Consider the following 25,535-nt stretch of genomic DNA (forward strand, 5'->3'; position numbering starts at 1 on the left):
TTCTTGTGCACCTGGCAGAGCATGGGAGGCTGAAAAGTCCTTGACTAGCATAAGCAGTACTCAGCAACAACTAAAGCATCAGTGTGTTATCAACATTCTTCTCCTACTAAATCCAAAACACAGCACTATGCCTGCTACTGGGAAGAAAATTAACTCTATCCCAGCTGAAACCAGGACACAAATATTTAATGCAAGGTAATTGGCTCTCACATGTGAGAAACAGAGTAGCAGATAGACAGAAAGAGATCTGTGGGGAGAAGAAGGAAATAAATTTAATGAGGTGTGCAACTAAAGAAATCACATTGTAGGTCATGAATGAAAACACGTGTTCCAAAATAGCAAGCATAAAAAGTGTAAAGGAGCTGAAAAAAGGACACTTGGACATACTTATCTTCTGAAAGAAACTGTGAGAAAGTATGATCAACATTTCATGGAACTTACGCTGTTATGTTAAGAGGAGACATACTGCAGTGCAAGAGGTACAGAAACTGAAAAACAAAAGTAGCATTCATATTACAAGAAACGCACTCTGTTTCAAAATTTTAAGGCTTTGGAGTTTAATTAGAAAGTAAATAACTTGGGTGGTTAAACACAGAATCCTCATACCAACATGCAAAGAAATTACGAATGGAAGTATGACTCACTTTTGAGTGTAATTTATTTGTGGAAGGCCAAGGAGAGGAGTAAAACCTTTAGATGTTGCCACAAACAAACCCTTAGCAGTCCATAGTTGTAGCCCAGAATGAACTAAGTGAAAATTAGATTGGAAAGATGTGTTAACAGAATGTTAGATGAAAAAACAATGAAGTAATTGAGGACTTGCAGCCCATTTCAGAATGCTACCAAAAATCTGGACAAGATGATCATACTGGTAACTAAGCACAAAGAAAGCAACAAGAAATGTGTTTAAGAAATATTTTAACAACAAAAAAAAGATTAATCTAAGCAGAAAAAAAGCATTTTTCAGATCAGTGATGAAAAGGAATCAATGGACAGCTGAAAGTAGCCCCACACCTTCACAGCACCAAGGAGGCCTTGCTCTGTCTAAGCAAGGCAGCAAAAACTCTTTCATGGGAGGAGTAAAATACAGCAGGGAAACTGGAACAGATAATTATGTCAGCAGCCACATCACAAAACTGGCCAGGTTGGAGAGATAACCTCCTACTGTCAGCCTATTCAGGTCTTCAAACTAAAGCTTAAATTGTTCATAGCCCTGAATCACAGTCATTGAGATCAAAAGAGACTTCTGGAAGTCATCTAGTCCAGCTTCCCTGCTCAAAGCAGGGCCAACCACAACAAGTTGCTCAAGGCCATGTTTATTTGGGTTCTGAGTATCTCCATAAACTCCACACCCTCTGGGCAGCCTATTCTACTGCTGGATTGTCCTTAGAGTGAAGAAGATTTTTCTCATATTGAAGTGGAATTTCTTGTATTTTAATTCGTGCCCATTGCCTCTTGCCCTATCACAGGACACCACTGAGAAGAGTCTGGCTCCCTGATCCTTACTTCCTCCCTTCAGGTATTTACACACACTGATATCCCACCCCTCCCAGAGCCTCCTTTTCTCCAGGCTGAACAGTCCCGGCTCTCTCAGCCTCTCCTAATCTGAGAGCTGCTCCTGTCTGTTAATAATTTTTATGTCCCTTTCCTGGACTTGCTCTAATATGTCCACATCTTTCTTGTGCTGGGGAGACCAGAGCTGGACGCAGTACTCTAGATGTGTCTCACAAGTGCTGAGTAGAGGGGAAGGTCACTTCCCATGACCTGCTGGCAACACTGGTTCAAATGCAGCCCAGGATGCTGCTGGCTGCCTTTGCCATGAGGACAAAGATTCTTACTTTATCTGCAAGGTAAGAGCTTGGATTTTATCATGGTCATGTTTTCAAGATTTTTTCTTCAGAATGATGAATGATAACAAACAATTTTACAAAAAGAAAATTATAATTAATCTACAATGAAGTAACTCTGTGATCTTGGACCCAAAGTATGGGTACTAGATGACCAGAATTTTAGTCCATTGTTGATGAAATGGATGTCTTAGAAATACTGTCCACAAATTTTAGCCTTCGCCATCTCTCTCCAGTCTTAAATTTAAAAAGTAATTTTATACTGGAACCATAAGACTTTCTGCCATTGATTTAAAAAAAAAAAAAGATCTATGATAATAATTGTAATTTTCCTAGAAAAGTCTATTGACCAAATATACACCACCTACAATTTCAAATATTCCTGAAATCTAAAAGCGTATTTTTAACTCTTTTATAAGGTGTTTTCCTCCATTTACAAAATTAATACAGAATCTCAGACTGTTACTGGAAAACAGATGATTATTTGTATTTTTTTCTCTCAACAGATGAAGAGAGTGACTCATTTCCAATCCTATGATGCTCATCTAGTCTGATAAAGTGCAAGTAAAAAAAGTATTGTATCCTTTAATATTTTTTCCAGAGAGAACCCCCCCATATTTTACAGCCATAAAGTTGAACGTACTCTTAAACTCAGTGACTTCTTTAAAACCTACTTAAAATTTGTTTTTATTAATCAGTCTGGCTATTGCATTGAACTCTAATGTTCATTAAAATCCACAAAATGTTTAATCAATTACCAGAAATGGAGATAGAAATTCAGATTTAATTTAGGTTATCATTCAAACACGTGCTCAATGTGAGCAGAAAAGGTTCACATTGAGAATGATCTTAACAGTAGTGAAAGACTCTGCTCTGAGCTGGAAGGCTATGAAAGGTAAATAACCTGCTTAGATTTACATCACTACAAAAAACATAAAACGCAGATTTTCCAAGACAGCCATTCTGATTCAAATATTGAGCCCAAAGATAGATCCTTGATAGGTTTGGCCTACTCCCCCATCTAAACAGACTGGGCAGTGTCATGTTTTATTTTTTTCCATTATACACTAAAAGAATTATCTGAATTTGTCTCTTTTGATCTATATTTTGTAAGAAATCACTCGTCAGTTCCTCACAATAAATATAAATTACTACTTTTTTGTCCCCTTGTTCCTCTCAAAGCCATGTCTTTTGCAGTCATATCATATTTGATGAGTAGATTATCAGAAATATTTGAGCTCTGTTCCTCAAGAAGATGGAAAGAATATTCAGGTTTTCTACCTATGCAACTAATGCCTTTGTACTTATTCCTGACTTTCATGACTAAATGATCTGAAAGATTATACTCATGCTACACAGATGTCAAACACCTGCAACTTTTTATGATCTAAATGAAGAATTATGCTTAATTTTAAAAATGTTTCACAATTGAAAAAAACCAACTTTGAAATATATTATCATCTGTAAATTGGTCTTTTTAGAATGCATAATGATGTACAAATTGATTGCTGGCTTGAAGAAATTTGATTTAAAATATATACTGCTGTGGTTTTAATTCTATATTTAATACGTTGGTCTGATTTGTGTGGTGTACTAATTTGAAATCCAGAGAGCTAGAAAGGTAAGTACTGATCAACTTTATAAATTAGATTGATACGATTTTAGTAAAAAAAATAATAGTGAAGCACTACTGATGCATACAAATTTTAATTCTCTGCTTTCATATTCTGGTCTTCTAGAACAACCTGATAAGTAACAAACTAAATCCGCATGAATACCATGGGGTAACATAAAAAAAGGAATTAATAATAATTTGAGAAAAAGAAAAAACAACTGTGATTTTTTAAATTATATCTTCTTGAAAATATATGTCATTCCACTGTTCTGTCAGAAATTTGTATCACACAACAGATCAAGAAGGTACACACAACCACTCAATGGTTTTGTCAAGACACAGTGGTTCCACAGCCATTCTTTCATTCTAGTGCTTGGGAGTCCAGACAAAAGCAAATAGGAAAAATGCTAAACAGCGCTACTGTCTTAGTACACAGATATGAAAATAACACTTGTAATTAAAGTCAATGTTTTTATTTTGAGGAAATAGAGGTTTTAGTCCTCCAAATGGCTTCTGATCACATTTTGTCTCAGCAAGATGTACTAATTTCTCCATTATACCAGTTGGAGGAAAGGGGGCAGCCAAAAATAGATGTGTAATGCACATCAACTCCTGGCTTCACGGCTAGTGCTGTCATGACGGTTCTGGCTTTCATGACAATGGGATATTCTTTGATGACTATAACCTGGATGGAATGCGGGGATGGAATCCACCTGTCTAGAAGAGGCAAGGGAATCTTTGGCATCAGTCTGGTGCTCTTCATAAGGCAGCCTTTAAACTGAAGGACTCAGGGGGCAGGGTCCAAAGTGGCAATGCTCACGCCACCACATCCAACTCGCAAATAAGCCAGGCCAACTGTAGCAGCGACAAATGTTCCTTAGCTGCCTCCCAAGATGAGAACCAGAAGGCCAACCACCTCAAGGGTGTATATGGCTAGGGGGAATCCTCTTGCACCCCTCCTGGGAAACATGGATGCTTGATTACCTCTCTGAAATACCTGTACACCAATGCACACACCATGGGGAATAAACAGGAAGAATTAAGAGATCTGTGTGCAGTCGCAGGGCCATGATCTCATTGCAATTACGGAGATGTGGTGGGATGGCTCACATGACTGCAATGCTGTCATGGATGGCTACATACTTTTTAGGAAAGACAGGCCAGCAAGGCAAAGTGATGGAGTTGCTCTTTATGTGAGAGAGCAACAGGAATGTATCAAGCTCTGCCTAGGGGGGGATGAAGAACAAGTCAAGAGCTTATGGGTAAGAATTAAGGGGCAGGCTAATATGGGTGACACTGTTGTGGGTGTTTACTACAGGCCACCTGATCAGGAAGAGGAAGGATGTTCATGAGGCCTTCTACAGACAGTTGAAAGTAGCCTCACAATCACAGGCCCTGGTTCTCATGGGGGACTTCAACCACCCTGATATCTGCTGGAAACAACACAGCTAGGCACACACAGACCAGGAGGTTCCTGCAGAGCACTGATGATAACTTTTTGACACAGGTGGTGGAGGAGCCAATGAGGAGAGGTGTGCTGCTAGACCTCGTACTAACAAACAAAGAAGGACTGGTTGGGGATATAAAGGTTGGGGGCAGCCTTGGCTGCAGTGACCATTGGATGGTGGAGTTCAGGATTCTGCATGCGTGAAGCAGGGCAATAGGTAGGATTACAACCCTGGACTTCAAGAGAGCTAACTTTGGCCTCTTCAAGGACCTACTTGGAGGAATCCCATGGGTTCGGGCTCTAGAAGGTAGGGGAGGTCCAAGAGAGCTGGTTAATATTGAAGCATCACTTCCTCCAAGCTCAAGATTGATGCATCCCTGCGAGCAAGAAATCAAGCAAAGGGGGCAGGACACCTGCATGGATGAGCAAGGAGCTTGTGGCAAAACTCAAATGGAAAAAGGAAGTTTACAGAATGTGGAAAAAGGGACAGGCCACTTGGGAGGAATATGGGATTGCTGTCAGAGTATAAGGGATGTGGCGAGGAAGGCTAAGGTCCACTTGGAACTAAATCTGGCAAGGGATATCAAGGGCAACAAGAAGGGCTTCTTCAAGTATATCATTAGCAAAAGGAAGACTAGCAAAAATGTGGGCCCACTGCTGAATGAGGTGGGTGCCCTGGTGATGGAGGATACAGAAAAGGTGGAGTTACTGAGTGCTGCCTTTGCTTCAGTCATTACTGCTAAGGCCAGCCCTCAGGCATCCCAGACCCTGGAGGTAGGAGAGAAAGTCTGGAGAAAGGAAGACTTTCCCTTGGTCAAAGAGCATCAGGCTAGAGACCATTCAGGCAAACTGGACACTCACAAATCCATGTGCCCCAATGGGATCCACCCACAAGTGCTGAGGGAGCTAGCAGATATTATTGCTAAGCCACTCTCCATCATCTTTGAAAGGTCATGGAAAACAGGAGAGGTGCCTGAGGACTGGAGGAAAGCCAATGTCACTCTTATCTTCAAATAGGGCAAGAATGAAGACCCAGGAAACTACAGACCAGTCAGCCTCACCTCCATCCCTGGAAAGGTGATGGAACAGCTCATTCTGGATGTCATCTCTAAGCATTTGGAGGAAGATTATCAGGAGCAGTCAACATATATTCACCAAGAGGAAATCATGCTCAACCAACCTGATAGCCTTCTATGATGGCATGACTAGCTGGGTAGATGAGGGGAGAGCAGTGGATGTTGTCTACCTTGACTTCAGCAAAGCTGTCTCCCATAACATCCTCATAGGTAAGCTCAGGAAGTGTGGGTTAGATGAGTGGACAGTGAGATGGATTGAGAACTGGCTGAATGGCAGAGCTCAGAGTGTTGTGATCAGTGGTACAGAGTCTAGTTGGAGGCCTGTAGCTAGCGGTGTTCCCCAGGGGTCAGTACAGGGTCCAGTCTTGTTCAACTTATTCATCAATGGCCTGGATGAAGGGACTGTATGTACCCTCAGTAAGTTTGCTGATGATACAAAACTGGGAGGAGTGGCTGATACACCAGAAGGCTGTGCTGCCATGCAGTGAGACCTGGACAGGCTAGAGAGTTGGGCAGAGAGGAACCTAATGAAGTTCAACAAAGGCAAGTGTACAGTCCTGCACCTAGGGAGGAATAACCCCATGCACCAGTACAGGTCAGGAGTTGGCCTGCTGGAAAGCAGCTCTGCAGAGAAGGACCTGGAGGACCTGGTGGACAACAAGTTAACCATGAGCCAGCAATGTGCCATTGTGGCCAAGAAGGCCAATGGTATCCTGGGGTGCATTAGGAAGAGTGTGGCCAGCAGATCGAGGGAGGTTATCCTCCCCCTCTACTCTGCCCTGGTGAGGCCACATCTGGAGTACTGTGTCCAGTTCTGGGCTCCCCAGTTCAAGAAAGACAAGGAACTACTGGAAAGAGTCCAGCAGAGGGCTACAAAGATGATTAAGGGACTGGAGCATCTCTCTTATGAGGAAAGCCTGAAAGCTGGATCTGTTTAGCCTGGAGAAGAGGAGATTGAGAGAGGCTTACAATGCTTACAAATATCTTAAGGGCGTGTGTCAGGAGGATGGGGACAGACTTTTCAGTGGTGCCCAGCAACAGGATAAGGGGCAACAGGCACAAACTGAAACACAGGAAGTTCCATCTGATTATGAGGAAAAACTCCTTTACTTTGAAGGTAATAGAGCACTGGAACAGGCTGCCCAGAGAGGTTTTAGAGTCTCCTTCTCCGGTGATATTCAAAACCCGCCTGGATGCGATCCTGTGCAACCTGCTCTAGGTGAACCTACTTTAGCAGGGGGGTTGGACTAGATGATCTCCAGAGGTCCCTTCCAACCCCAACTATTCTGTGATTCTGTAGTTATGCATTTTACAGCCATCCATTGGAGCTGGGTGAGAATTTAGCTAAATAGCTACTTGTACTTCCAACTCCTGCCTTCCAAACAGCTTGCAAAGGCATGTGATGCTGCTAGACATTCGTCTTCTGAACAGCTCCAAGGCAAAGGTTATATCTGCCACATCAAACTTGCTGTCACCTCTGGAGCACTCTGCAGTTTGGGCTTTTCATGCATTTATTTTTTCAGGCTCTGCTATTGCTGCACTCCATGCCTCTCTGTGTCTGCAGTGCAGCGGCTGTACCCTGGGGTTCAGCCAGCTGAAGCTCTGCCTGCCTCCTTTCTGAGGACAAATGTATTATGAATGCTTAAAACTTGTCTTGCCTCCAGTTTCTATTCCATATTCCTTTTCTGCAACACTTAAGAAAAGAATGTGAGAAACTGTTTCAGTATCTGTTTAGGACAATAGGTTACTGTTTCTCTCTTCAGCTCCACTGTTCTATCAATGAACAACATATTTATCAATCAGTTCTGGTGCCTGTACTGTCTCACTAAAAACCACACATACTGTGAGAAGTCTGATCCAAGTTAAATGAACCAAGAAAAGGATACACTATGCTAGAAACCATGTAATATATTCAAAAGGTTTTGAAAATCCCTTTATTTTACTGAAAATCAGGCACACATACGCATGACTAAAAGCATGTTCCCAAAGAATCACAACTGCTGATAGCTTGCTTTGGACATTCCTCTATTTTGCTAAGCTCCTGAAGTAAGTAACAAGTTCTGTGGGAGAGTATTAAGAGAAGGATGTTTCCTGTGTGCACAGTCACAAAAAATGAATTCAAAAGTAAAAATGTTCAGCTTTTACTTCAATTCAGAGAGGCAGGATATTTCACTGACGCATTAAAGCAATTTATTCTGATTAATTCACAGAAGTATACATTTAGTGTTATTCCCAGAACATATTGCACTGTGTTAATCAAATGCATGTCAGATTTTTATTGAATGGGCTTTGCTGCATGCTCTGTACCAAACCTATTTCTATAGCTGAGGTATTTTTTGCTCACTGAAAAGTACATGATGAAAGTTAACAGTATCAAATGAGATATTCAATATATGGCAAGTGGGCAAATGTGACTGTGTGTTACTCTCAAATTCCTGTTTGCTATTACGGTCTGTTTCCATCTGTATATTTAAGACTGTTTTTTCCTTTATTTTTCATTGCATTCTTGAGCTGAGATTACTGAGAGTGAAGGCAGCGCCTCCACCCTTAAATATATCAATTGTATAACATTATGAACACAAACAGATTTTACCTGGTAAGAATGGAGGAATCAGATGGCTTTCTTCTCCTCAGATGGGCTTCCCCAATTTCTTGGCTGGTGTCTATAGGTTAAAGAACAAGGTGCAAATTAAAAAGTTCAGAAGCTCATACAAGAAAAGTACAAATCCTTAAATAGTCAACAGAGATTGTCACAATGATAATGAAATCTTTACCAGGAGAAAGGAAAAGAAAATGACACTCTGTGGTACAAGAGTCCTTTTATTTCATATGTGGAATTAACAATGAAGGAAAAAAATATGTCTGTAGACAGGTAAAACTCAGCAGATTTAACCAAAATCACTTTCAGAATGGAGAAACCTACTATACTTTTGTTAAGGAAATGGTGGTTTAGGAAATGAGTGTGTGTGCTTTGTCAAGATCATTGTGTTCTTGTGTACCTTGAAGCAATGACTGATGGAGTTGTGGACTCCATGATTTCCACAATTCAGTAACCTGAAGAGATCCTATGTATCAGAGAGAGAGGATGCCTAGGAGGTGGGACATGAAAGTGTAGCTGTGCTGTTTCTGATGGTTAATATGTAATATGGTGGCCAAGAAAAGCTGGACCAGGAAACCTCATTTTAATGAAGATGTAATAGTCCAGGAAATGAATGTATAATAGCCCAGAAAATGTTCCAGAAAAAGATAAATTAAAAAACCCAACCTATTAGCTGACTTAGTATTCTGAACCTATGTATCTCACATTTTTCAGGCAGCTTGAAGTACAGAATGAGTATATAATATCAAAATCTTAAACATGTTAAACAGTCATTCTTACAGTTTGTTCTGAGAATCAGTACTTTTTTTCTCTCTCTCTTTTTTTTTCTATGTTGTTGGGTTTTTTTGGATGGTTGGCTGGGTTTTTTTGTCTTGGAAGAGTGAAGGGAAATTTCTTCATTCTCCTTGATAAAGGAGAATGTTCTTTTCAGAGATCAAGTACCTCTTCCTTGTCAGGCTGGAGTACCCCAGCATTGCTTTTGTGTTCTTCATTCTCTCAGAGAAGCCCTTAGGAAAATCTCCACATGGTCAATTGTTTCTTACATAACAACAACAAAAAACCTCACTATCTTTTTCTTAAAAAACGTATCTAATTCTCAAATTCTGGATCCTCAAGCTACTGTTACCTTTGAGGATATGTACAAGTTCTACAGTGCCTAGTCCTTTAACAATTTAACTCCAGCAAGGAATGCCAGCAGCACTCTGCCTTCTCTGTTATTTTAAGAAAGAATCATTTATATGCTCAGGGTTTTTTCATTACAGAGTCTCTGCTATACCCTCTGCCTGTAGTAGATAGTGCAAAAATTACCTGACAAAAATATGTGAACAATGCTCATCCAATGATGCCTTTTTAAAGGAACTTTAAAAAACATAGTGTCTTACTATCCTAACCACACTGTTCAAAGTGTAGAACTGATTGGTTTGCAAAATTGTTCTCAGGTTTTGGAGTATTTTTTCCAGCTGTGCTTTTTCACCTTTCCTTCTTTCATGATACCACTCACAGAGACACATATTTTTTGAAGAGTTCTTGTCAATATTGTCAGTGTTACATACATTTCACATATTCTTCAGAAAATAAAGATCTTTTTTCTTTCCTCATGGATCCCTCTCAATACTTTTGGGACATTTGTCACTGGAACACATTAAAATGCATTCACCTTTTTCCTATAAAAATAAAATGCTGCAGTGTGAACATGTGCATTGTTACTGTCTCATCTATTTCTCAGTTTTCTTCTCCAAAAAACTAGCATGGTGTTATTGCCTTATGTGTAAAGCACTGGGCAAACATTTAACAGGGGTCAACTCTAAGGCTGCTATTCTGAAACAATTTTAAGATGAACTCGCTCTAGACAGAAGTTTTTTCCTGAGAATGTAGGAGATACTGAGTAAGTAATTTCTGAGATACACAACCACAGAAATAGTTCCGATATTCTTGCAAGTATGGCATTCTTCCTATGCTTTCCACTCTGAACATCATGTAGTTCTTTCATAACACATTTGAAGCAGCGTCTAACTATAATCAAATACTTGCAAACTGTTGTTGTTGTAATAGTATGCAGGATTCTCATCATCTTAATAGCACAAATAAATCTTCACTTTCTTTCTGATTAATTTTTTCCTTTTGTTGTATAAATTGTGGTAAAGAATTCTTTCATTATTCTGGAATTAACTGGTCTTTCTCCCTCTTTCTCACAGCCTCTTACCCCAGTAAAGAACTGGTATCTTTGTAACGTCTGAAGGTTATGTTATGGAAAACCAATATTTTTCTAACCTTTATTTCTAACATGTTTCAATATTTTCAATAACCCTTAAAAGACAGAGTTCAAAAGAGAAAGTCCTCTGCTTTTTGTAAGAGATGAAGAAATAACATTTTTGCTCTTCTCTGCTAGTATGTTTAGACACTTAATACTTCTGTGGCTTCCTTTGATTTCAGAAATAGGATTTTCTTAAACTATAGAGTGGAGAATATGAATCCTTTTAGATGAAGTCTTTTTCACGATCTGCTAATTGAATAAAAAGTTCGTGCCTCTAAAAATTTATTTTAAGGACCCATAAATTTATCCAGATTAAGTACCACTACTAAAAGATGCAATTTTACATTAAAAATCTTATTTTAGAATGTGCCTATTTCAAATAAGTTACTCGGAATAAAATTCTTGTACAAACATTTCACTTGTATTTTATAGAATCATAGAATCGTTTAGGTTGGAAAAGACCTTTAAGATCATCCAGCCCAACCATTAACCTACACTACCAAGTCCACACTAAACCAGTCAAGGGTAGACTAGACTAAACCATGTCCCAAAGTGCCACATCTACCCGTTTTCTGAACACTTCCAGGGATGGTGACTCCACCACCTCTCTGGGCAGCCTGTTCCAATGCTTGACTACCCTTTCTGTGAAGAAATTTTTCCTAATATCCAAACTAAACCTCCCCTGATGCAGCTTGAGTCCATTTCCTCTCGTCCTATCGCTAGCTACTTAGGAGAAGAGACCAACACCCACCTCACTACAACCGCCTTTCAGGTAGCTGTAGAGAGCGATAAGGTCTCCCCTCAGCCTCCTCTTCTCCAGGATAAACAACCCCAGTTCCCTCAGCCGCTCCTCATAAGGCCTGTGCTCCAGACCCTTCACCAGCTTTGTTGCCCGCCTCTGAACACGCTCCAGCACCTCAATGTCTTTCTTGTAGTGAGGGGCCCCAAACTGGACACAGTATTCCAGGTGCGGCCTCACCAGCGCCGAGTACAGGGGGACAATCACCTCCCTGCTCCTGCTGGCCACACTATTCCTTCTTGGCCACCTGGGCACACTGCTGGCTCATGTTCAGCCGGCTGTCAACCAGCACCCCCAGGTCCTTTTCTGCCAGGCAGCTTTCCAGCCACTCTTCCCCAAGCCTGTAGCATTGCATGGGGTAATCTGATTTTTTCTACCAGATTATGACAAGTAAACAAAAATGTCCTCATAGTGTAAATGTAAATTGTTCTCTACCAGTGTATTACTAGGGTAAAGCCAGAAAAAAATATAGGGAATAGAGAGCTTGGAACAAGACACCGGGAAGATGGGGATCTGAGACCTGTAAACTACATGAAAAGTAGCAAAGCACATGCTATTTCCTCTTAAAAAGTACACTGAGTATTTTGCTGGGGTACACTAGACTATTCTGGTCTTTAAGACATTTGCAAAATTCAAACTGTAGTGGCAATGCATGAAGAGAAACTGGGAAAAAGCCTCCTACTTATTTTATACAAGGTACTCTACAATAATTATAACACGATGGTAGGGTAGGGGACTGTTAAAGGACGTAATCTAAAAAAACCCCAAAACTTTGAATGTTGTTGTGTTGTCCTTTATGTCATTAACAATACGACATGTGTCTAAAGTAAATGACCCAAAGGGGAAAATAATTCTTGTAGTAAAGAACAACAAGGAAGAGAAGTTTTGACTAGCCTAAACTGAGCTGAGAAAAAGCTGATCTAATGACACCAGCATAAAAATGATTGTATGAACACTGGAGCATGAAAGCCAGTACAGGATTTTCAATGGTACTGAGCTGCTATTTTTGTCCAAATCTATAAAGAAATAATACCATGAATTGTGATTAGCACAATAAACGTTTCTTCTACCTTTGCGCTCATGGTAAACAGCAACAGAGTCCTTTCTCTGCTGAGCTTTCTTCAATAAGTTTAAATAGTGAAAAACACTTTGAGAAAGTACCTTGAAAGACACAGTTCTCTTTCAAGAGAGTTACCCAAGTGAAATGGTCATATATCTAATATTAGAAGTTTTATTAGAAGTATTAGTCATATATGTTGTATAAGATACTGATACTGTAAGAAGCTGCAGGTAGAATTCCTTTAACTAAAGTACATCCATAGAATCATAGAATCATAGAATCATAGAATCATCTAGGTTGGAAAAGACCTTTAAGATCATCCAGTCCAACCATTAACCTACACTACCAAGCCCACTCTAGACTAATCAAGGGTAGACCAGACTAAACCATATCCCGAAGTGCCACATCTACCCGTTTTTTAAACGCCTCCAGGGATGGTGACTCCACCACCTCTCTGGGCAGCCTGTTCCAATGCCTGACCACCCTTTCCGTAAAGAAATTTTTCCTAATTTCCAGTCTAAACCTCCCCTGGCGCAGCTTAAGCCCATTTCCTCTTGTCCTATCGCTAGCTACTTGGGAGAAGAGACCAACACCCACCTCACTACAACCTCCTTTCAGGGAGTTGTAGAGAGCGATAAGGTCTCCCCTCAGCCTCCTCTTTTCCAGGCTAAACAACCCCAGTTCCCTCAGCCGCTCCTCATAAGACTTGTTCTCCAGACCCTTCACCAGCTTCGTTGCCCGCCTCTGAACACACTCCAGCACCTCAATGTCTTTCTTGTAGTGAGGGGCCCCAAACTGGACACAGTATTCCAGGTGCGGCCTCACCAGCGCCGAGTACAGGGGGACAATCACCTCCCTGCTCCTGCTGGCCACAGCATTCCTGATACAAGCCAGGATGCTGTTGGCCTTCTTGGCCACCTGGGCACACTGCTGGCTCATGTTCAGCCGGCTATCTACTAACACCCCCAGGTCCTTTTCGGCCAGGCAGCTTTCCAGCCACTCCTCCCCAAGCCTGTAGCGTTGCATGGGGTTGTTGTGACCGAAGTGCAGGACCCGGCACTTGGCCTTGTTGAACCTCATACAGTTGGCCACGGCCCATCGATCCAGTCTGTCCAGGTCCCTCTGCAGGGCCATCCTACCCTCGAGCAGATCGACACTCCCACCCAGTTTGGTGTCGTCTGCAAACTTACTGAGGGTGCACTCGATCCCCTCATCCAGATCATTGATAAAGATATTGAACAAGACTGGCCCTAAAACAGAGCCCTGGGGAACACCGCTCGTGACCGGCCGCCAACTGGACTTAACACCATTTATCACTACTCTCTGGGCTCGGCCACCCAACCAGTTCTTTACCCAGCGAAGAGTATGCCTGTCTAAGCCGTGAGCTGCCAGCTTCCCGAGGAGGATATTATGCGAGACGGTGTCAAAAGCTTTGCTAAAGTCGAGGTAGATGACATCCACAGCCTTTCCATCATCTACCAGGCGGGTCACCAGGTCATAGAAGGAGATCAGGTTGGTCAAGCAGGACCTGCCTTTTGTGAACCCATGCTGGCTGGGCCTGATCCCCTGGTTGACCTGTACTTGCCTGTGGAGTTCGCTCAAGATGAACCTCTCCATAATCTTCCCCGGCACCGAGGTCAGGCTGACAGGCCTGTAGTTCCCCGGGTCCTCCTTCCGGCCCTTCTTGTAGATGGGCGTCACATTGGCAAGCCTCCAGTCATCAGGGACCTCCCCTGTTAACCAGGACTGCTGATAGATGATGGAAAGTGGCTTGGCAAGCTCCTCTGCCAGCTCCCTCAGTACTCTTGGGTGGATCCCATCCGGCCCCATAGACTTGTGAGCGTCCAGGTGGCGTAGCAGGTCATTAACTGCTTCCTCCTGGACTATGAGGGCTCCATTCTGGTCCCTATCCCTATCCTCTTGCTCAAGGGCCTGAGTACCCTGGGGATGACCGGTCTGGCTGTTGAACACAGAGGCAAAGAAGGCGTTAAGTACTTCAGCCTTTTCCTTGTCCTCGGTAACAATGTTCCCCCCCACATCCAGCAAAGAATGGAGATCCTCCTTGGCTCTCCTTTTATTGCTGATGTACTTATAAAAGCATTTTTTATTGTCTTTAACTAAAGTACATCCATATAAAAACAGATGCTAGAATTACTTAAATATAAAAAAGTTAAAAAGCATACATCTTCCCCCAAAACCCCAAGTAATAGGTATACTTCACAGTAAATGAACTTCAAAATACAATGAGAAGTGAGGCTTCCTTCTGTGGAAGGAAGAAAATTGATTTGTGACAGCTATTTTTCCTCACTTATTTTATTTCACTTTTTGGAGATTCTCACTGTCAAAGATGTCAGAACCTTTGGCTTTACATTGTAAAGCCAACATTTACATTTACATTTACATTTACATGGCCAGTCAGCCTCACCTTGGTCCCTGGGAAGGTGATGGAGCAACTAACCCTGGAAACCATTTCCAAGCACATTAAGGATGAAAAAAATCATCAGTAGTAGTATGGAAGGCTTCACCCAGGGGAAGTCATGCTTGACCAACTTGATAAACTTCTATGATGAAATGACTGGCCTGGTAGATGAGAGGAGAGCAGTGGGTATTGTCTACCTGGACTTCAGTAAGGCCTTTGATACTGTCTCCCATAAGATCTGAATAAAGAAGTATGATGAAATATGGGCTGGGTGAGCAGACAGTGAGGTGGATTGGAAACTGGCTGAACGGCTGGACCTAGAGGGTGGTGATCAATGGCACAAAGTCTAGTTATAGGTCAGTTACTAGCAGAGTACCCCAGGGGTCAATACTGGGTCCAGTCCTGATTAACAACTTCATTAATGACCTGGATAATGGGACAGAGTGTACCCTCAGCAAGTTTGCAAACGATGCCAAACTCGGAGGAGTGGCTGGTAGGCCAGAAGGTCATGCTGCCATCCAGAGGGACCTGGACAGGCAGGAGAAATGGGCTGACAGGAACCTCATCAAGTTCAACAAAGGGAAGTTCAGCAAGTCCCGCACCTGTGGAGGAACAACCCCATGCACCAGTATATGCTGGGAGACACCCAGCTGGAAAGCAGCTTGACAGAGAGAAGCACCTGGGGGTCCTGGTAGACACCCAAGTTGAACATGAGCCAGAAATGTGCCCTTGCCACAAAGAAGGCTAATGGTATCCTGGGCTGCATTAGGCAAAGTATTGCCAGCAGGTTAAGGGAGGTGATCCTTCTCCTCTGCTCAACACTGGTGAGGTCACACCTCGGGTACTGTGTCCACTTCAGGGCTCTGTAGTACAGCAAAGATGCTGACAAACTAGAGAAAGTCCAATGAAGGTCACAAAGATGACAAAGGGACTGGAGCATCTCTCCTGTGAGGAAAGGCTGAGAGAGCTGGGCCTGTTCAGCCTGGAGAAGAGAAAGCTCAGCGGGTTCTCACTGATGTGTATGAATACCTGAAGGGAGGGTACAAAGAAGACTGAGCCAGGGTCTGTACACTGGTGCCCAGTGACAGGATCAGAGACAATGGGCACAATCTAAAAGAAAAGAGGTTTCCTCTGAACACCAGGAAACACTTTTATCCTGTGAGGGTGACCAAGCACTGGCACAGGTTTCCCAGGGAGGTTGTGGAGTCTCCCCCCTTGGACATATTCAAAAGCTGTCTGGATATGATCCTGGGCAAGTGGCTGTAGGTGGCCCTGTCTGAGTGGAGTGGGGTTGGACCAGATGGCCTCCAGAGGTCGCTTCCAACCCTCAACCATACTCAGATTCTGTGATAAAAGATATCAAAGATAACTGAGTAAAATATCCATTGATCCTCCATGGTTGACTCTCTAATCCACCCCATCTTGCTTCCTACCTGCACTCAAATTGACAACTGCTCAACAGAGACTGATGAATGTCAGAATTTCATTTTCCCTTTGCAATGCCTTTATTTTCCAACAGAAAACACAGGTGTTCCACTTTCCAACTTAGAAGTTTACAGAAGAAAAAATTTGAAAATGTGCGTTATATATATGGAAATAAGCTTCCATCTGGAATTATTATGTCTGAGGAAAGAGCCTAAAAGATGGAGAATCAGATGTCTGGGAGCCTCCGAAGGGATTTCCTCCTGTGACAGTCTTGAAGCCTCAGGCAAAATGGCAAAAAGATGGAACACAAAGATGGCAAACCTGGCATCAGGTTTCTGTAATCAGGGTTTTTTTTTTGTTGAAAAGCTTGTAAAAATCAGTATGTAAAAATCACAAAACATTATAATTTCAACAAAGGAACTGATCTTTGATAAAAATCTACCAGTGAAAAATGAATGTTCATTTTCACTCTTCAGTCTTAAGTGTCTGCGCATACAATGATGACAACACTGCTGGTTGTACAGCCTATCCAAATATAACACAGATCAGTACAGTTAAAGTCAATATTTATTAATAATTTCTGTAAAATTAGCATAGATCTATCTTATTTTACAATAAGACTACCTGTGACAATGCAGACAAGATAATTTGGTAAATATGAGAAATGATTATCACACCCAAATGGTTACTATAACCCTGGTAAGTAAGGCGCAACCTTTGCCATCATTAGTTGTGCTGCAGTATATGTTAATAGGTTCTACTGTAATAGTTGTTTTCATTTATATCATATTACTACGTAAAACACTTAGTCATGTATATAGGCACATAATGTCACATAAAAGGGACAAAATAATTTTTACTTCTACACCAGTAAGTGAATCAGAATCAGATTCAGTTTCAGACATATTTTCTTCTCAAAAGAATTATTTCTTACACAAAAATATGAGTCTGCAGTTCTGTGCAGCTCTTACACAAATATCAGTTAATTTCACAGAAGCTAACGTGCAAGCCAATGACTGCTTTAACAAGAAGAGGTGCTGGTGTAAGCATCCAGACAACCAAATTACTGACCATAGTCTCTGTAAGACACTCAGCAGGAGATGTGAAGAAGATACTACATCTTCCAGTCTTACTCTAACGAACCTTTGTTTAGCACTTAAGACAATATACTGTAACCTGATACAGCTTAGGAAACCTGTCACATTTTGTTCCTGCATTTAGCAGGTACACACTGCTGTGTAACTAAAACCTACTTTTCCAGTAATCAAATACCTGTGTAACTCCACCAGTCCTACTGTTAATTTTGGACATGCTTTAGAATTAAGAGATGTGTAGAGTCACTACAGTGAGTAAGAAGGTATTGAAGAAGACAGCCCCTGTATGCAGAAGAGCAACAAAGCCAAGTAGCTTTATTAATTCAAGTTAAAGGCTTAGGTAGTCATACAACTTCATTGTATTTCTTCATTCAACCTACGTAATTTTCAGCACTGCAAGTTTCTGTAAAAAACATTCTGATGCTGCTCTAGATATTTCAGTTCAACAGGCAAAAGCCACTGACATTTTCAGATGTGTGGCTATTAACAGCATCATGCTGAATGAGATGGGCTTCTCTGAATAAAAAAATGCATTCAGGTATAAATTAAATTATTTTTAATGCCAAATAATAGGTTGACCTAAAGGCACAACATGTTACGGAAGGTTAGTATTTTTATTTTACACAGTGTTTTGTCACGAATGCAGATTTGTGAATCCTGCTGACTATGTTAATTTGTCGTGAATGAGTGCCTTTACACAGTTTGATTTAGTAGCAGTTTAGAATTTACTTGTGGCAAATTGCAGGATTTGACTGCAATATTTTAATAGCACTCAATCATCAGTTGATTAACAAAGTAATTAGACAAAATTAATCAAAACAGCGACTTAGTTAAAGATTTGAAGATGGCAACGTTCACTCTATTACTATGTGGAAGAAGTGCACAAAGGAAAATTAAGTTACACTCAAGGTAGAATGATCCACAGAGAGAGCATGGATGCAGGAGATAAGAAGGACCCTCCCGTCGAGTCACAAGGTTCAGAATAGACCCCCTTGCTTCCTAAACTCCTTTCAGAGAGAAATCTAGGTGCAGCTAGGTCCAATCTTAGTCTCAGACTTGGTCAATGGTTTGTGTGAATAAGGATAATATATATGTTTGTGTCTAGTAGCAGTGTACGACTCACTTTGTAATTAAATCATACATCCACAGACTACACATGCATACACACAGATGTGAATATATATATATTTATATACACATATATATAAAGGTATACCTATTAAAAATTCCCCTCAAGTTCAGTGAAATATTTGTGTTGAATGTCTTGGCATTTCTCATTGGGCAAGGGTTGAGTCTCAAGGAGTGAATTGTTTCAGCCCAGGCTCCACTGTCAGCCTTCAGCAATGGACTTCTGATTTTAGCAAACTTTAAGAGTTCGCTAGCTCTGAGAGGCATCCCACTCAGAGGGAGATGCTAGTGCAGCCCGCTGCAGTCTAGGAGAACTCAAAGTGCCTCCCTTAGGACTGCTGTTTTATAGGAACATGAGATGATTGGCTTTAGTCATCAGTAAATTTCCATCTGAGCAACAATCCAGGTCGGTAATTACTGGAATTCCAGTAATGAAGGTACTGCTCCACTTGGTTACGATCCAGGTAAGTATGTTTCAAGGCTGACAGGGGATAACTGCTTGTTCTCCCTCCCCGCATCAACCATGTAGGAGTTTCTGGTAAGGACAGTTAAGGGGTGCCTAACTGACCAACTCACTACATAAAGGCTGCAATCTGGCAGGAATTCCTGAGGTCATAAAGCAGTTGAAGAGAGAAAAGGTGTGTGTGGGATGCACCACCACACGCTTTTGTCATGACATTGGGAGTTAGTTACAGCAGTTATATATATATTTCTGGAAAAATATTATTTCAGTTATGTGCATACCGTTTTTGTGTATCATCTTGAAATCTATGTAAAGGGCTGGGAGAAGGGCAAGAAATTTGTTGTTTGTTTTTCACAGCAAGAGAAGAAAAAGGGGAATCATTAAGTAACCATTGGCAATAAAGAAAAGAGACTATCCTGTGAGACTGAGTGTATATCAAAGACAGGCCTTTTCCCTCCCTAACAGACCAGGATAACAATCAGAGCGGCTTAACAGCCCTTTTTTGTAGGGTCCTGCAAACTCAGAATCTAGCAGAAGTAGATGCTCTTTCAATAGAATCCCAAGCACTCTTTTTTTGCCCTGAAGCTTGCTAAGCCCTTTTTAGTGTTAAGACACTAACTGGCCTTTTATCTCCAGCCTCCAGGCAAAAGAGTAAATTCAGGTTTTTCACCATATCCTCCTCAATGAATTCAAAAGGACTATACTGCCTCTTACATGGGAATCAACTGCTTCACCCTAAGATAAACTGCATTTCAGCACTGTCAAATACCCCTTTCTTAGCAGTACCATCTCCATCAGAAGACACATGGAGAGTAAACACAAGACACAACTGGCAGGCCAAGATTTTACCCGCAAAACATTTAAGTATATTTTATCCTGGAAATATTTTTATTCTTGTATCTGAAGTCCTTTTGCAAGAAAATAAAATTATTTTTGACCATCCATTACTTACGCATAGCTAGGTTACAACACAAGGTTTTCCAAATCAGGAAAAGGAGCATCATTCCTATTTCTCACTCACAAATAGCTTCCAATGACTTTTTGGGAAGGCTTCTTGTATTGTGACTGAAAGTCATCTAGGAAAAACTGATCTAAGACATGAAAAAATAATCAAGAGACCCTCACTGATTTTAGGGTTGGCCCATGCTCACAAAAGTTGGCTTTAGGTGGAGTTAAAACACCAAAACATCTCATACAACCTTGAAAGACAAGGAAAATTATGGAGTAGGTATTCTGTACTGCTTGTGCTTTAATGAAAACATACACTGATAAATGCCAATTTCTCTTTACTCTCACACTGGCTACATTCACTGCTCCCTCATCTATTATGCATTTATTTCTGTAGCTCAGCAGCCTCAAGGTTTGATAGCTAAAGCTGCCTGTTGAATGGTTTTGCCTCGACAATTGCCGTGCTAGGAAGCAACAGCTCAAGGATGACTTACAGACATATCTACAGGAGACAAGAGGTGAATGAACATGTTTTTCAGTTAGTTGCTAGGGAAGACTTCCAATGGATTTTGCTCTCTGAATTATTTTAAAGGAAAAAAAACCAAACCAAACTTGCCCCCAAGTTCTCTCAGCACAGTATAATAAGCGTACCCTCCCGATGAACAAGAAAGGCGAACTTGTATCAACAGATGAGGAGAAGGCTGAGGTGCTCAGCAACTTCTTTGCCTTGGTCTTCACTAGCAACCTCTCTCTTCACCCCTCCCGAGTGATGGACCAAAAGATGGGGACCAGGGGGATAAAGCCCCTCGCACTGTGAGGGAGGATCAGGTTCAAGGCCACCTGAGGAACCTCAATGTACACGAATCTATGGGACCTGATGAGATGCACCCCAGAGTCCTGAGGGAATTGGCTGATGTAGTTGCCAAGCCACTCTACATGATATTTGAAAAGTCAGGTGAAGTCCCTGCTGACTGAAGAAGGGGAATGTTGTGCCCGTTTTTAAAAAGGGAAGAAAGAAGGATCCTGGGAACTATCGACCTGTCAGCCTCACTTCTGGGCCTGGGAAGATCATGGAACAGATCCTCCTAGAAGCTATGCTCAAGCACATGGAGGACAGGGAGGTGATTCGAGACAGCCAGCACGGTTTTACCAAGGGCAAGTCCTGCCTGACCAACCTCGTGGCTTTCTATGAAGGAGTGACTGCATCAGAGGACAAGGGAAAAGCAATGGATGTCATCTACTTGGATTTCTGTAAAGCGTTTGACACACTCCCCCACAAGATCCTTCTCTCTAAATTGGAGAGATATGGGTTTGATGGGTGGACTGTTCGGTGGATAAGGAATTGGCTGGATGGTCACATCGAGAGGGTAGTGATCAACAGCTCAATGTCCACATGGAGACCGGTGACAAGTGGTGTCCCTCAGGGGTCCGTACTGGGACCGGTGCTATTTAACATCTTCATCAATGACATAGACAGTGGGATCGAGAGCACCCTCAGCAAGTTTGCAGATGACACCAAGCTGAGTGGTGCCATTGACACGGCAGGAGGACAAGATGTCATCCAAAGGGACCTGGACAAGCTGGAGAGGTGGGCCTTTGTGAACCTCATGAGGTTCAACAAGGCCAAGCGCAAGGTCCTGCACCTGGGTCAGGGCAACCCCTGATATCAATACAGGGTGGGGGATGAAGAGAGTGAGAGCAGCCCTGTGGAGAAGGACTTGGGGGTACTGGTAGATGAAAAGCTGGACATCACCCAGCAATGTGCGCTTGCAGCCCAGAAAGCCAACCATATCCTGGGCTGCATCAAAAGAAGCATAGCCAGCAGGTCGAGGGAGGTGATTCTGCCCCTCTACTCTGCTCTGGTGAGACCTCATCTGGAGTGCTGCGTCCAGCTCTGGGGCCCTCAGCACAGGAAGGACATGGAGCTGTTGGAGCGGGTCCAGAGGAGGGCCACCAAAATGATCTGAGGGCTGGAGCACCTGTCCTACAAGGCCAGGCTGAGCGAGTTGGGATTGTTCAGCCTGGAGAAGAGAAGGCTGCGAGGAGACCTTATTGTGGCCTTTCAGTACTTAAAGGGGGCCTGTAGGAAGAATGGGGACATTCTCTTTAGCAAGGCCTGTTTTGACAGGACAAGGAATAATGGATTTAAACTAAAGGAGGATAGATTTAGACTGGATATAAGGAAGAAATTTTTTACCATGAGGGTGGTGAAGCACTGGAACAGGTTGCCCAGAGAGGTAGTGGAGGCCCCATCCCTGGCTACATTCAAGGTCAGGTTGGCTGGGGCTCTGAGCAACCTGATCTAGTTAGAGATGTCCTTTCTCACTGCAGGGGGGTTGGGCTAGATGACCTCTAAAGGTCCCTTCCAACCCAAAGCATTCTATGATTCTATGATTCTATGAGTATTCAGTGTATTGTGACTCCTGGGAAACAATGGAGACCCATGGATATGTGAACTTTCTTCCTCTGCTTTAACTACATGTTTTGCTTTGCTACAGGGAGATCGTTTTGGTGCATGCACTATCCATGGTGCAAACACAATGTTCTCAGGCAATGAGGCAAATCAGAAATGCAGTACACATTTTGTACAGTCCAATCCTGTTATCTACCCTGGCAAAACTTTCATTGGTTTCAGTGGAAGTATTGGCCAAATGAAGCCAGAGAATCAGAATCCAAGATTATTTGTGAATGATTTCTCATTAGATATCACAGTTCAAAAATTGCAGCAGGGAATTCTCCATTACTTGTTTAACATACTACATACCTGAATTATAAAAAACAAAAGTGATGGACAACACAGTGATTCTATGAATAGAAGGCAACATTTTATTCATAGGTAATCATAATTCCATTATTGTTTTAGTTTAAAGGATATTTCATTACACTGAATCTTAATTTTACATCATTTACTCCGGTAGTGCCATGTGAAACTGGAAAGGCACATTTTGTTTCCTCCCTTGAACCTCTGCTGTACTCTTCCCCTTCCCTTCATACTGCTAGCCAGAGCCTTGATCCCAGCCCCACTGGCCAACTCACTGGAGACACTCTGAATGTGGGCTTGATCTTCATCTCAGAGGATATATACAATAAAGTGCAAATCACAGACCTCTGTCCCTCACAGGGGTGCAGAGTTTCCTCCACAACATCTGAGATGGCTGCTGTTAAGGCTGTGACAATGTTCTGGAGAAAATCTAGGTAATGAAGGTAGCTACAGTTCCACAGGCATACAAAAAGGGAGCAAGGCAAAAAGCAGAACCACAACCCTAAAACTCCAGGAGAGCTGACTTTGGCCTGTTCACACCTCTGCTTGGAAGAATCTCATGGGATACAGCCCTGGATAGAAGAGGGGTCCAGAGGAGATGGTTAATTTTCAAAGATCTCCTCCAAGCTCAAGAATTGGTCCATCCCAATGAGCAGGAAACCAAGCAAAGGCAGTAGGATGTGTACATAGGTAAATAAGGGCTCTTGACAAAACTCTAACATAAAAACTAAGCATACAAGAGGTGGAAGCAGGTACATATGTCTTGGGAGGAATATAAAGACACTGTCAAAAGTTGCAGAGATGAGGTTAGGAAAGTCAGTGTACCTAAGGGGATGATATAGTTTAACATCTTCATTCATGACCTGGATGATGATCAAGTTTGTGGATGATACAGCTTAACATCTTTATTCATGACCTGGATGATGATCCAGTTTGTAGATGATACAAAACTAGGGCGAGTTGTTCATACACCAGATGGTTGTGCTGCCATTCAGAGGGACCATTCAGAATAATCCCCTGCACCAGTACATGCTGGAGGGCAACAGTCTGGAAAGCAGCCTTGAAGAAATTGATGTCAGGGTCCTGGAAGACAACAAACTGAACATGATCCAGCAATGTGCCCTAGCAGCAAGAATGCCAACAGCATCCTGGGCTGCATTAGGAGGAGTGTTACCAGCAGGTCAAGGGAGGTGACCATTCCACTCTACTCAGCACTGGTGAGGTCACACCTAGAGTGCTGGGTCAACTTCTGGACTTCCCAGTATAAAAAAAAAGACATGGAAATACAGGAGCATGTCCAGAAAAGGGCCATAAAAATGATTAAGGGACTGGAGCATCTGTCATATGAGAGGCTGAAAGAGATGAGACTGTTCAGCCTGGAGAAGAGGAGCCTTGGCAGGGGCAGGGAGGGAGAAGGAGGAGGAAATAAGGAGCTGATAAGGCTGTTGCAGTGATTTTCTTCCTTGTTGTTCTTTTTTTCCCACTTTGGTAAAAAAAAAAAAACACCAAAAAAACCCCCAAGCCAATACTTTAATACCTTCAAGGTAGCACGTATGCAAGACAGCATGTAGCATTCTCCCTAACTGAGAGAACAGAAGAAACCTTTTACTAATTTCCATGAAGAAAAATAAATAAAAAACAAACCACAAAAGACATGCCTTTTGAAATTGTAAGGCAAACTGGAAGAAAAAAACCCAAACTTTAAAATAATCATGGCAAAAAAAATATTTATTTCCTACTGTCTCCAGCATCTGCTCTGAGGAAATGCCGATGTGACACATATTGTCAGGGCCAGAAGTGCACTTTCCCCTTCCACAAGATTACCTTGCTGTGCTCAGGGTCAGCTTGCTGATAAAAGCTGTTGTGAAGAGCCAGAAGAAACCTCAGTGGGGGTTGCCCTCTCCTTTGCTTAGGAGCTGCTTTTAAGCTGAGGCTCTTGTTCCTGGCTCCCACCTGAACCACCTGTCAAAGAGTAATAAGAAGGGGCTGGTCTGCAAAGGAAGGTGAGCCAGGAGCAAAGAACCACTGCACAGCCAGCAGGGCAGTGACCTCACCAACAAGGGTGCAGTCCCACAGTGCCTGAGCAAGGAGAATGGTTCTGTGATAACATCCAGGGTCAGCAGTCACCCAGTAAGATCACAGTGAGAAGACAAGGCCAAATTGAACCAGTAAGTCAAGCCTACAGGTTAGGATCAGGGAGGTATAAAACCAGGTGCAGATATAGCACCAATGCAGGCACTGTGTAGCTTACACAGGGGCTTGCAGGCAGGTCCCAAGCAAAGGTGGTGGAAGGGGACATCTGGTGAGGCTTCTTCCAGCTCTTCACACCAGCTCTTCCCACTCAGCAATCTGGCCTTGGAAGCAGCCAGCTAAACTCCTAGAAGGAGAGAAGTGCATTCCAGGTCCTGACACATAACATAAAAATTCACATCAAGATAAACGCTTCTTCAGAGAAGGAAAGAACTCTCCTAGAAAACATATCATAACCTACTGAAGGCAATGATGCAGCCAGCTGGACAGCATTCAGTGGGACAACCTCCAAATCATAAAGCCATCGAATAAAAGTAAGTTCAGTTATTTTTTTTGTCTCCAAGGAAGAA

This window comes from Pelecanus crispus, chromosome 2, assembly GCF_030463565.1.
Source record: "Pelecanus crispus isolate bPelCri1 chromosome 2, bPelCri1.pri, whole genome shotgun sequence".
Taxonomy (NCBI): domain Eukaryota; kingdom Metazoa; phylum Chordata; class Aves; order Pelecaniformes; family Pelecanidae; genus Pelecanus; species Pelecanus crispus.